The sequence below is a fragment of the Hermetia illucens genome, chromosome 6 (genome assembly GCF_905115235.1).
Source record: "Hermetia illucens chromosome 6, iHerIll2.2.curated.20191125, whole genome shotgun sequence".
Lineage (NCBI taxonomy): Eukaryota > Metazoa > Arthropoda > Insecta > Diptera > Stratiomyidae > Hermetia > Hermetia illucens.
In genome coordinates, this window is record NC_051854.1 from 12,910,848 (window position 1) to 12,924,723 (window position 13,876).

The following is a 13,876-nucleotide window of genomic DNA, read 5'->3' on the forward strand; positions in this document are numbered from 1 at the left end:
GGACACGATTGATAGACGAAAAGACAGACAAACAGTTGCGGCTTCAGCTAAGGTAGGGCCCACCAGATGCCTAGTGCGCATAGTCGCAAAATTCCTCCCAGAAGGACTACGATTCGGAAGATGGGCCTAAAATGTATTGAACAGTCTGTGGGGTTCCACAAGGATTGGTCTTCGGCCCTCTGCTGCGGATGATAATTTATGACAGAATTTGGAGACTCCAAGTTTCCAGACGTGACCGTAATTGACTTCCCAACCGACATCGGAGTGACCATCGTAGCACAAGACTTTAAGGACATAAAGGTCCTCACAAACGAGGCAATTTTTGAAATCAGATCTTGGATGATCTGAGGTAGTTCTGATCACCAAACAAAGGAAGCAAACGTCAATAAAGATCACGATTGGCGAACTCACCGTACATTCGCAACCAGCGCCTAAATACAGCATGAGTAATAATTCTTCAAAAGCTAAACTCCAAACCGCAGCTTGGGAGTTTAGCAACAAAGACTTTCGGAGTTGCTACACTATTGGCAAAAATATTACCGAATGGCCCTAGGCAAAGCCGTCGACTTCTTATCTGAAGAATTTTTAGCTCCATCTTGCTTCATGCAGCTCTTGTCTGGACCTCGGCATTGAAGCAAGACGTAAATAGGTGAAAAATCGCAAACCCATATAAATTAAGCTCATGGCGTGTATTGTGCGCTTATCGTGCAAATCAGACGAAGCCGCATTTGTTGTAGCATCGAAATCTAGGAGAACAGAGAACATATGCAATCGGTGAGCCCTGTACCTATCGTTAGCAATTAACACGGGGTGAAGCTATTTTGAAGTGGTAAAAACGGAAGGATTCACCTAACAGGCGCTGAATTCAGAGAATCATCTCAAATGTTTCCAGATCAAACAGTGAAGCTACAATCTCACCCAATTCCTAAGTAGACGCGGAGGAGCCGATATATTGGGAAGGATATGGAATACGTTGTTTTTACCTGCCCGAGGTTCGGGGCACACAGGGCAAAGTAGAAATTGTCGCCAGGCGCAGTTATCACCCGAGAATATCGTGGACAACACGCTAGCCTCTGAAACATCTTCAAGAGCAGTGGAACCACTAATGAAGGTCATCCGCAACGTGCTGAGGCAGGAGGAGCTTCAGAGGACACACACAGGAGAACAAAACCAACAATCTACATAACTTTGACTTGGTTAATCCTGTACTACCGCAGCGTGATCTCGTCGATGTATCAGCAGTAGAACAAGGACTCAATACTGTCTACCGGCGATTCCTCAGGCAGATTCTAGGCCCCGCAAGAAAGGATGGCCGATAAGAAACTAAGCACAACCGGAAGTTAACCCCATTATTTTGATAGCTTCCATCCACATCAAAACTAACAGGCTTTAGTAAAGCGGAAGGGAAAACGAAACCAGCAAGTTATTGAAAGAGGAGCAGAATTTGAAATTTTCTTGTATGGCTCTGGGAGATGTTGTGTAGAACCTTATTAAGTAAATAGGCTAGAGGTTAAGTTCGTCTCATTTATACGCCACCATAATATGTTCGTTACTGCGAATAGAACGATGTGATCATTGTGGAGGTGTGGAAAAGATATCATTTGCACGACCAAAGGGAATCTTATTAAGAAACTGTATTGAAGATACTGCCTTTGCAAACTCTCCTCTGGTCTTCGAATTTCTTCTGATTTTCCATTACCAACCGGGAAATGATTCTCCATAACGACTGGGCATATTTTATTTAGTTTATCGTACCTTCTAAAATTTGTCTGGCTTTTGAATAGGTGATGCTGAAGAAAGTTAGACGATTCCAAGTTAAAAAGGTTTACGGTATGATGACTTATAAAATGGAAATTGAAACCATTTTATTTAGGTGTCGAAACAAACCCTTTTTCTCGGTATAGAAATTACTCAGTTGAAAAGGAAAACTTATAAGAATAGTATGAAAAATTAATTAGCATCAAAACAACTCAAACTTAAATCAACTCAACAACTGCCAACTAAATAAGTGAATCCCTTTTATATAAAGTGCAAGAGTCCTGAGACCCTTCAAGTAGACAACACTTAGAAAGATTCTCCAGAGTCGAAATTAAACCCTTCGAAAAGTAATAATTTATTTAGCATTCATAAAACGCTCTCCGTCATACTGTTGGGAGGATTCGAAGGCTATGTAAATTTGCCTCGGTCCCGCCATCATTCACTCCCGTTCCACTCCAGATATTTTCATTGCCAGTAAATTCTTAGCGATTTATGCGAGACGCTCAATTGTGAGATTTTGATTAAAATGTTGTTTCAAGGGTTCACGATTCTTGTAACTTTCGCCTTTATGTATCTGGAGTGAGTCTTGATTCACTGCTACTAACTCCGCAGATTCGTTCAAATCTGGAGTTATTTTATGGGTAGACATCCTAATAGAAGCGTGATTTGGTGATTTAATGAGTGCCATCTAAATTAATATTATATTACTGTTTTCAATTTTTGATCTTTAATGAAGTTTGTTTTATCGGACGATGTGGTATTATGATATCTTTCTGCAGTGAAGACAGAAACAAAAGAATCAAGGATACGTATCCAGAAATTTGGTGTGTGCTATGAAAAGAATCTTGTTACGATATAGAAAGGGAGGTGAGATTGATATTTCAACATCTGAGAAAGGATACTTTCATAAGGCAACCTACATATGATAATAAAGTGCGTTGAATGGACTCCTAGATGTCATTCAAAAATATTTTAAATATACCTGACTGAAAATCAACAGCCAAGGACGACTTATTCTATCCCAGCCCCGCACACACAAGCCTCCTGGGGAAAATGAAAAATGCATGTAAAGGATATACTGTTTTAAAGACATAAAGGATGCTGAGAAAGCTTCCATCAGATTTGCGAATATTTCCATTTTGAATAAAATTTAAATGTCGTTCATCCTGCGGGGTGCACATTTCATTATGGTATGTCTACTCACGGGGAAGAGTAAATCGCATTTTTTCCAGAGAACAAAGCAAATAACCCGAAGGGAAGAAATCTGTTACATAGCAAGGATTTTGACTCCCAAACATAAGGTTATACAAAAATGAGATAAAATCGAAAGATGACAATTTTGCGTTGCTTTTGTTGTCAAGAGCAGACAACACACAAAACGTACAGCACATTTTCGTAACGTTTAACTGAATCAACAGGAAACTGTTTATACTTCCATTAGACTTCGCTAACCAAGTTCTACGTTTAAATAAAGAAAGAGGAAAAAAGCGACTGAATAAAAGAGGAAAAGTGCAACTGTATAAAAGGTAGTTTACTTGAATTAGTTTTATTTTTAGCGACAGATATATATATGTAAACATGATGCTCATTCATTGTAAGTATACGCAGTTAGGTCTTGGTAATTTTACGTGAGTACCCGCTGTACCACACGGTCCTCTTCTAACACAGATTGATTTCTTAGACCGCAACAGACCGCTATGACGGACATACAGCTACCATGAATTTTCCGGAAGGAGGGCAACCAAAAATAGTCGGGCCGAGAACACATCCCCTAGGAATTCTCTTCAGGCATATGAACTCGGGGGGCTGTCCCGGTTCATGTAGTCCAAGAAAACCTCCGATGAGGCTTCGTAGACGAAGCCACTTCAGATAAGCCTCGGATCTGATCGTCCTAGCTAGGCGTAGAAGCATTCAGCTACTGCATCACGATCAGTAAGTCAATGTGAATACAATGTTTGATGGTGCTACACTTGGAGGTTTCCCTTGGCCACTTGGTGTTGACTCATCCGACAGGTTTCCAGAGCCTCATTAGCTCTGAACACATGTATATATGTTCAGCAAAATTTCAAGTTAATTAATTGAATATTAAAACTGAAAACATTAAACGTGAATTGAAGCTTGAAAAACCTTAGGCACGTTTTTCACTGTACTTATTTCTTGCACCGCTTTGTGAACCTTCCTCTTGATCCCGATTTAGCAAGCTAAGAAGCTTGAATTGTAGACAAACTCTTGATGTTGTGAATGTTTCAGGATGACCTGAGTGACCATCCGGGCTAACTGCGGTCAATCATGAGATCAGAACCAGTAAACTGGCGAAAACTGGCTGTACAGATCTACATCTAAGTGCACCCCGACTGAAATGTTCCGACGACAGTCACTATTATGTCTCTTTGCCATCCACGTTCTGGAATGTGGTCTGAGGTCTAATTAGAAATAAAGAAATGAGTACCGACTCGACTGAACCACTGGAGTCGAAAAACTACCTCATAAGGCGCGCTTTTCCCACACCAGAGCCCAAGTTGGCACTGGATGTAGATACAACCCGCCATCGATCTTCTCTCCTTGACCATAATACATAAACGTTCAGTTTTCCTGGGTGGAGGAAGTGGAGCTCAATTTAATAATGGGCGAATTCAGAAGAAAATAGGCCTAACCCCCTAGAGATAGGAGACACTTTTGAAAGGCTTTTTTACTATTAACGGCTCTGACGAAATTTTATTTTAGAATTTAAGGAGTCCTCACTAATTGAAAATAAATTGTCACCAATTGTTTCTTGGTCCACGGACCCCTCCCCTTTTTTGGCTAAGGCACAATTTTTAAAAAACAGACGACCTACGATTTCACCTTGACAAAGGCAACTTATCAGATGCTGACTCACTCCTGCCCTGGAAGAAACATTACCCTAGTGATTACTAGGTATTATTCGTTCTCTTATATAAATAAGACAACCAAAGGGAAGAAACGAGACAGCGTCTGATGAGTTGTTTTTTCGCTGGACCAAACCGCAAGTCGTTCCTTTTTCACTCTGGCAAAGTAAAACGTAGTTGCTAAACTTCCAACTCACTTGTTGGCTGGGGTAGTAAAAATTCATCGGGAAAAGAAAGTATATGAATAAGAAGATATGAGCTAAGATAAGCCTAGCGCATGAAAAGACCAATAGATAACTTTGAACGGGAAGATGAGCCAAATGGTACAGGTCATCTTTCCTCCGAAATCTGAACAGGAAAAAGAAAAATAAATGCTGAGAAATGACAACCTATCCTCTAAATATGAATGCGATCCACTAAAAAAAATTAAACACGTGAAAAGAGCTACTGATGTTGATCAATAAGAGCAAATAGCCCCAGCGCCGGTGAAACCTTGAAATGACAAAATGGAAGTTTTAAGATAAATAGTTTCCAAAAACAGGAAAGACAAGAATAAAATATGGTTCAAGGTTAAGGCAAGTGTAATTTATTTGCTCAGCTAGAAGGGAAAACTCAGAAAAATAGGAGATTAACATTGAAGGCAAGTCATCTATAAGTTAAAGTATACCAAACCTGAAAGGTCGACAATAAAAAGCATCTGTAAGGTCTAAGACAGAGACCAGTCCTCCAAAAATATCCATGGTTACGCCGAAGAGGGGCTTCTTACTTACGGTATGGGCAACAAGTTACTCGCGTTTTTAAAGAACAAGCGGACCCAAAAAATGCCTTTAAGACATGGCCTAATCATGTGAGAAATATTGAAGGTAAATCCAGGGATCGCAATTCCACAACCCGCATATTTCCCGAAGATTTTAGAATTTATCATAGAATGATTCCTAAATGTGAGAGAAGGAACAAACTCAGGTCTATCCTACAGGCCCATAAGTCTGCTACCCATCCTCTCAAAGGCGTTCGAAAAACGACTACTTTCAAAAATATCACCACATCTTGCAGAAATAAAGTGATTAATTACTCAGCACTAGTTTAACTTTAGAAAAAAGCAGGGTAAAATCGAACAAGTTCACAAGATCGCCTCCGGGATAAGGAGGATAGAAATTATTGCCCAGAGAAGTGGCGTAAGCCTTCACAAAATGTGGCACAAAAGTCTGATTTGGTGAAATACAGAAGTTTCGCCAGTATAACATCCAAACTGGAGTCCCTCAAAGCAGTGTCCTTGGACTGACATTAACTCATCTATACCTCGAATCTACCAACTCATCCTAACCTGATAACTTCAACGTTTGCAGATGCTACACTCATCGGATTGGCGTGGCGGACCGCTGAAGAAAGTTGCCGTGGAGAGCAACCCAAGTGTTTCTCGTACTTTTTTTTCTGCAGCAGATCTCAGCACGTTTCATTAATCCCGCTCGAAGTTCTCAGCTCCTTAGATTTATCAATTCACCTTCAGGATACCGCAGTCAGCTGGTCTTGAAACGCCCTTTTAGGACGTAGCCAATAACTTCGTATGCACCAGAAATTAACTGACTTCTGAAAGCGTCCAGTACCCCTCCCCCCACCCCCTTCCATTTTACTAAGCGCCTTCAGAAGACAGCTCCTCAGTTTACAACTAATAGCGATATCCCCGACCTGGCTAAGTAGTCATTATCAGTCAGTAAAAATTCAACTCACCTTATGACAGACGCTGTGGTCGAACAGTGTGCCGCCGATGGCAAGGCGAAGAAAAGTTCAAAATCCTTCAAACCTTCAACGTTGTTTTTACTGCATCCCGCCAAATCAGATGCCTCAGGAGGGTGTTGTTAGAGCCTTCTTTTGCTTTTAGATCAACCAGCACGATCAGATTATCTCCTCAACGAAACCGCTCTGGAACTGCCTGGAATTACTCATATAAAGCCTCTTTCTTCTCTCCATATGAAATCTCCATTAGCGTGCAACATTGCATAATTCTAATGCTTTTCAACCTAATGCGGAATATCTTCTGTCAGAAACCAACTCCCAAGTCAAACAAACGCGCCATACTGCAGCATAGACCTGTATTCGTTTCTGCTACCCTTGGATTCTCGCTTATCCTGAATTAATGGAGTCGATTGGATGGCTTCTCAAATTTTCTTAAATGTGATAAAATATCAAAAGTTCCAGAACATACAAACGACTTTCACCGCCGGAGAGTCGCAAACGAAAAGGAAACCTGAACAAATCGCTGCAACAAATCCGAATCCGACTAACAATTGCCTCCGCAGACACAAAACAAGCTAAAAGAGGCAAGAACAGGAAAGGTCACCGCAGAGTACTATATCGGCATCCTGCGGACACCACCTTATCATAGTGGACGAATCTTTAGAAGTTTACAACTACTCTAAGTTTGTCCAAAACATGAAGATGGAATGCATGGGTTTGAACTTCCCAAGGGGTAAGAAGTCAGAGACTTAAAATCCACGCACGATTATAGAAAATTGACTATGTCCTCGACTCCGTAAGCGGAAGAAAAAGGCTCGGCAGAAGAAAACTTTAGCCACTAAGTAGGGTCGACTAGAAGCTTAATACTGCTTCCCAGAATACTGTCCTTCACTTTTACCAGGAACTGAAGGCTCGGCAGGAGAAAACTTTAGCCACTACGAAGGGACGACTAGAGGCCTAATACTGCTTTCCAGAATACTGTCCTTAACTTTTACCAGGAACAGCAGAAGAAAAGGAAACTGGTGACATGGGCGCTATTGGTTAAAGACCAGTATATGAAAATTGAGCCAAATTGACAACCTGGAATAGCTCCCAGCCGATGGCAGAAGAAGGTATGCCGGAAAAAGTGAACCTGCTTGGCTCCTCCAATTAATGCTGATGAGCATTAACTTCGGGCACCGAAGGGTTTCAATTTGGTGTTCGAACTGAACCAAAAGCCTCTGAATCATGTCAGGAAACTGTAGAGCATCTCATTTTATTATTTTTTATTTGGAGAGCTAAAACAATGATGTTCTTCGACTCATATAAAATAGATCAAATTGCAGCATCTTCCGAGTGCATACGGTGTCGGAACACCTGTATGGGGCTCACACTGGCGAAGGGACTACAAGCTAAATCCTATTTGTTAGTAACTGCTCCTACATCTTTTATGAAACAGGCCAACCAAAGATGAGCGGAACTGGCTGGATGCCAGTGTGCTGAATCGGATCTGTTCAAACCGAACATTGCAAACAATAGAAGGCGTTAAATAGAAAACTAAAGGATGCTTTGGGTGGGGTCCTGTGTGGCACTGCTGAAACCCCAACTACAGCGATTTTCAAAAAAATTGATTGTGAGAGGAGGTGCTACCTTAACCACTCCAGTTAACTTTGCTATTGATTTTCCAACCAGGACAGAGTGGAAGACCGGTGAGTGTTGCAAGGCTACGACGCAATTTTCTTCACCGACGGATCAAAGACAGTCTATGAAGTCGGTGCAGAAGTTTTCTCGGTTATACGCAACATAGTCGAGTCCTTCGGTCTCTCAGGACTCGCCAGGGTATTTCAAATGAAAGTACTGGCGAATCCAACTGTGATATAGCCATTCTGACTGTCAATCAAGCGGCCATTCAGGCTTTGTACTCACTCATGGGAACATAAAGAGGAATAGGCAGGCTAATGAACTGCGCAGGCGGGATTTTGTCCTTGGCGTTCTCTCGAGGGACACACTATATATCCCGCTGGCGATTATTAAGAGTAGAATCTAATCGCAATACTTAGCTACCTCTCGGATCTCAGAAGGCGAAGACTCACCACTTACGCCAAGTCAAAGTGAATTTGGCTTGTGAATTACTAAACCTTCAAAGGAAATTGCCCTCAAAAAAATGTAAACTTAAGTCTTTTACATCAGCAGTAATTGCCAGCTCGTCTGGGATAAGACACAACATTAACAACCGTTCCAAAAAAAATTGACCACAGGACAACTTAATTTTCGCTATTATAAATTAGAGGCAATCACTAAAGTGGAAAAGCACGACCTCCAAAAGTCAAGGACGTCCAGCCACAATCCTCCAAAAAGGAAATGAAATCATTTCACAATACATCCCAAATCAAATTTATTTGGGACGCTTTTGCAATGTAGACATCTTCAAAAAGCAATCCTTTCCCTCAAATACCTCCTTAACGAACGATTATCAAAATAGTAAACGACACAGCTTGTTTCGTCGCTCCATTTAAACTACCTCCCAAAATCAACCTCTAATTTGAAATTCATGAATTCTACAGGTTCAGTAAATCTTGAATAACTCAATTCCGCATGGTAACCTGAATTCGATTCATTGGGTTCGTTATTTCAAAACCCATTCGTCCTTTGCATAAAATCTTTCCAATTTCAAATCTTCCATCGAGTAAACTTTTACGAATCAGCTTTTATTTTTTCTTTGCCGGAAAAGACACTTGAATACATGAAGACATCCTTTTTCTCTCTGTTTAAATAACCCCGTAAAAGATAAATTCTGAAGATACTTCCATAATAATCGATAGAGTCGTATGCATGAAAGATTCTAGGATTCTGACTGCCTTTTAATGTCTCTTCCGGTGGGTCTTTCACAATATTTTAAAAACTACACATCTTCCAGTGCCAACAACAACTTTTCCGGCAAAAAGAGGAAAGAATAAAAAATAATTCTATGAACATTTTGCGCCATCAAGAGAATCATATCATGGCCATTGCTATTCACAATTTTATCACTGAATAGAAGCAACTCTGGGATGTATTCTTTGCACTAGGACCCGGCGGCCTAAATTTATTTGTTTTCCGGCGGTGAATTGAAGTAGGCCGACAAACATTTATCCGAATTCCTAGATATATGCCTCGCAGGATTTGCTGAATAAAGTGGCAAAATTTGCATGAAAACGAAATTCAGAATAGACAAAACGATCTAAGAGGCCCGGAAAGGTTTATGTTATTCCGCATCGCAATTTTAAGAGCGGATTATCACTTCACTCGGTTGAACAAAGGAGAGAATAATATTTATCCTCAAAATACCATTATCCTACCTGAAACAGCACCTGCTACAGTATCTTACATATTAAAACTGAATTGCTGGTAATATTTGCCTACTATGACGAATCTCGAATAAGCAAGGAGCTCACTAGAATCTTTTCATTGGGCCAGGAAATATGTATCTACATTAGTGTGGAATCTCTACTAAATATTCAGAATTAGATCCTCTTGTTGTTGTCCTAATTGTATGCCAATCAACGGCTTTTCAATTAAAGCTCTAAGTGCCACTAATTCACTCTAGGAGTCAATGCGTCAACCAAATTCTTCCGGTTAAACAATCAGCCCCCGACCCGAACGAAATAAATCACACCTTACGAGAGCCTTTCACCAACTTAGAGGAAGTATCAATGGCTATACATCTCTTTGTATCTTTCCAACCACTTATTCCGAAGATTCTCCTTTCAATTCGAAATCGATATAAATCCCAATATAAATTTCCTAGGAATTTTCCTCTTAACGCTTTTCGTCTTCCTTCTTTTGATCGTTCTTATCTTCCACCACTTATTTCTTCATCCTGTTTTCATCTATCGCTCCCACCCCCTAGCCATCCTCTGTCTAGAAAACGGTTACGTTCGTTATGGAATAGAAATTGTTCTCTGCAACAATTTAAAGCATGTCAATAACACCCACAAACTCGTCAGCAACATGACGATAAATGATGATGACATGCAGAGGGATGAAAAGGATTTTGACTGGGAGGTGCACCCCCCAAATCAAGATTTGTCGATAAAACACGGAAAATTCGAAGACCCCTTAAATATTATACGAAAACCAAGCCAAGTGTTAGGTAAATGGCAATAACAACAGATACATTGACCGAGATTCGTATAAGGGAGGAAAATAATAATCGTTTAAGCCATTTTTCTGTACCTGCGTCACGTTCAATGCAAAGTGGTTTCCTGTGTTCACCTTACCCCAGCGGGGATGGGAGATTGAGAATTTTGTAGCGTGCGACATTGGGGCTGTTCCATGGTAGTCAAAACTCGTGTGATGTGGATTGTGGAAATTAATGGTGGTCTTATTCGCGCCTCATTTATGAATTTGGGGTCGAAAACGCACAGTAATTAGAGGTAGCCTCGAGGTTAGCTCGGACAAAATGGAAGTGATGAATTCAACTTTGACTTAGTTAATAAATTAACCTTTGGAAGTTTTAATTAAAAATGTCGGGAAAAAAATTGTCTGCAAGGTTTTCATTGAGAAAAGGATACGGACTCCCCACTGAAAATAATGTACAACTTTCAGCAACGTATCACGTATCAGCCCCAGTAAAAGTCGGGAAACAAAAGGAATTAATTTAACCCCTGTGAAGCTATTTATTACCATGTTGATTATCCCCCGACCCCTTAATTATGTCAAAGGTATTACCAGAAGGTCAAGACGAGTCCCATACGTGTTAAAATAGGGCTTTTGAAATTAGGAAGTGAATAGAGCGTATTGAAGAAGGGCTTTTGGATGGGGTGGATGGGGATACTTTCAAGTTTCGAATTCCCGAATCAGAGATTATGCAGGTTCCGTTGACATATATTAGAATTTAAACGAAACAAATTCAAAGCTTTGAGTATAAATAGCTTTTCTTTTTTTATATACAACCGTTAGGCACGAACATTTCTGATATGTGCATATCCAGAAGCCAGTTTCTTACCATATTTAAGTGTATCGGAGTATTCAACTCTACCAGAGTATTCTACATTTTATTTTAGGATTACTGAACTAAACTTTGACAAACTACAACTTTACTGACAATCGTACTATTTGCACCAAACTTTCTACTTTAATGTAGTTCATTATGTTGAATGAATAGAAAAGTAAGAGGACAAGAGGCCATCCTGTGAGTATTTTCCAGATTCCTGATATGGCTACTTGGATCGTGGCATTTATATATATTGTTGTATAAATATATTTGTCCCCATATACAGTCTTTCAGATTACGTATGGGCACATTTTTGCACTCCTCCCATGATTTAGCCAGAATGGCTTTGGGAGAGATATCTAAAATATATAACCCACACATAAATTCGGGACCCCACTACCGGTGGCTTTTATGAATAAACAAACACAACCCCTGTCGGCAATGTCTTTTGACCGCAATATTTCGATAGTGGTTACTTTAGCCACCATAGTATTTAAAATTGCTAATAACTGAAGGGGACATGTTTTGAAAACAGAACGTCACCCGCTAAAGTAACGATAATCAACACGCAAAAAGATATTCCAAGGGATATATCCGTTAATTTATCGCTGAAATTGGTGCGCTCCCTGCATTTATCAAAGAACAACAGTCAAGACCATGAGGAGAAATGTTAGGGTTACTTCCATCGGGTTGAACAGGAAGATAACAAACTGGACGAACAGCAAAACACTGCTTCCCGGCACTAATGCAGTTAATTCAAGTGTGTCTATCACATTCGTCGACATGTGGGCGGTGGGAAAAGTGCAATAAACGGAGCAGGAACATATAGACGGGAAATTGATTGCTACTTCTGATAGAAGAAGTCAAAACCTCGCTACCACCAAAAGCTGGTTACCGGGGGGGGGGGGGAGTTGTACGACAAAATGCTAAGAGAAGGTACAGGTTCAACCCAAGACAATTGTCATTTCAAGTTAATGCACAATAAATGTAAAAACTGATCCCGACGTAAAAGATCCGGGGGAAACGTCAATAAGATGAAGGTAAACCAAGAAGGGTCGGTAGGAAGGTTGAAATGGAAATGTGTAGAGTGTGCGGAGTTCCTGCTTAACACATGGGATCTTCTTCGATTCGAAAGATTAGGTTAAATCCAAGTCAAAAATCTGCACTACCGTAATTGACCAGGTCAAACTCTAGAAACTACGTATGACTACCGGTAGAGCAACATGTGATCTCTTGAAAGAAACTCCTCATTGGATAAGTCGTCTGTCATCTTAGAGAGCGTTTCATGTGTAGAAGAGATTATCCACGTGAGCAGTTTGTCAAACCGATACAAAGGTGTAAGGAGAAAGAACATATTACCAGGAAAAAACCCCAACACATATTGCGTTTATAAAAGAAAGTACTCCGAGTTAACGAGATAACAAGTATAATAATAGTAATACATGGATAAAGACACCAATTTGGATCTAGGCCTTGGAGTGGGTTGCCGCATTTTATTCTAACCATTTAGCCACCCGATCACAAGCGACAAATATCCTGAATTTAAAGAGGGAGCTATTGCAGCGGAGAAATTGGATTCTTTTTTTCTTCAGCCATTATCCCGTTCACAAACGGGGTCGGCTCGTCGTGATCGGTTTCGCCGACTTAGATGAAATCACCAGGCTTTTAAATTCCCATCAAGCGTATCAAGCCACAGTTGTTTCGGTCCGCCTTTTGGGCGCTTACCACCATCTTCGATGTTCAGACCACGAGAATTCTCATTAACACAAATTGCGTGACCATACCATCGAAGACGCCTCTTTCGCAGTTTTTCCACTATCGGTGCAACCCCATAACGATCGCGGATATCCTCATTTCGGATGTATTCAAAACGTGTCTCGCAACTAGTCCAACGCAACATCTTCGTCTCCATTACCACAAGACACCATTTATTATATTTTATAGTCGGCCAACACTCAGAACTATAGAGAGCGACAGGACGGACGACATTGCGCTTGTGCAACGAAACTTTATCCAGGTTACGTTAATGCGCTGAGCAATTTCGTAACGCAGTTCTCCATTGACTGATAGCATTGACCCGACAGTGACAGTGATTGTGCTTGTTTTATGGAGATCGGTCTTCAAAAATTCAGTTTTATTCAGGTTAAATGTGAAACCATGTTGCATGAGGCAATCATTCCAGTTTTGGTCCAAGATGCCAGGAAAACATCATCTGCATAAAGCAGTGTGACAGTATCCTTAACAAGAACAAAGCGTAGTGGTGAGAGAGCGCTTCCTTCCTCCACACACCCGTGGTAGAGCAATTGATCCCAGCGGACGAGTTCTTCTCGCACTAACTGTTGTCGTAGAGCATACCAGAAGGGTTCGTGTGGTATACGGTCAAACGCTTTCTCCAGATCCGAAAATGCAATGTAAAAAGGCAGATGTTTCTCATGGTGTTTCTCCATGAATAACCACGGAGCGTATATTGCGTATATTCCGCAGTTCTTGACATATCCGGCTTGACTCACGGTTATTTCAACGAGAATGCGTTAATAAATCTTTATGGTATGGGAATGTAACC

General features: G+C 40.7%; 1 protein-coding gene across 1 annotated transcript in view; it reads right to left on the minus strand.

The window, feature by feature from the left end:
• LOC119660622 (synapsin) overlaps nucleotides 1-13,876 on the minus strand; it is a 278,142-nt gene that overhangs the window by 255,808 nt on the left and 8,458 nt on the right. The window lies entirely within an intron of this gene.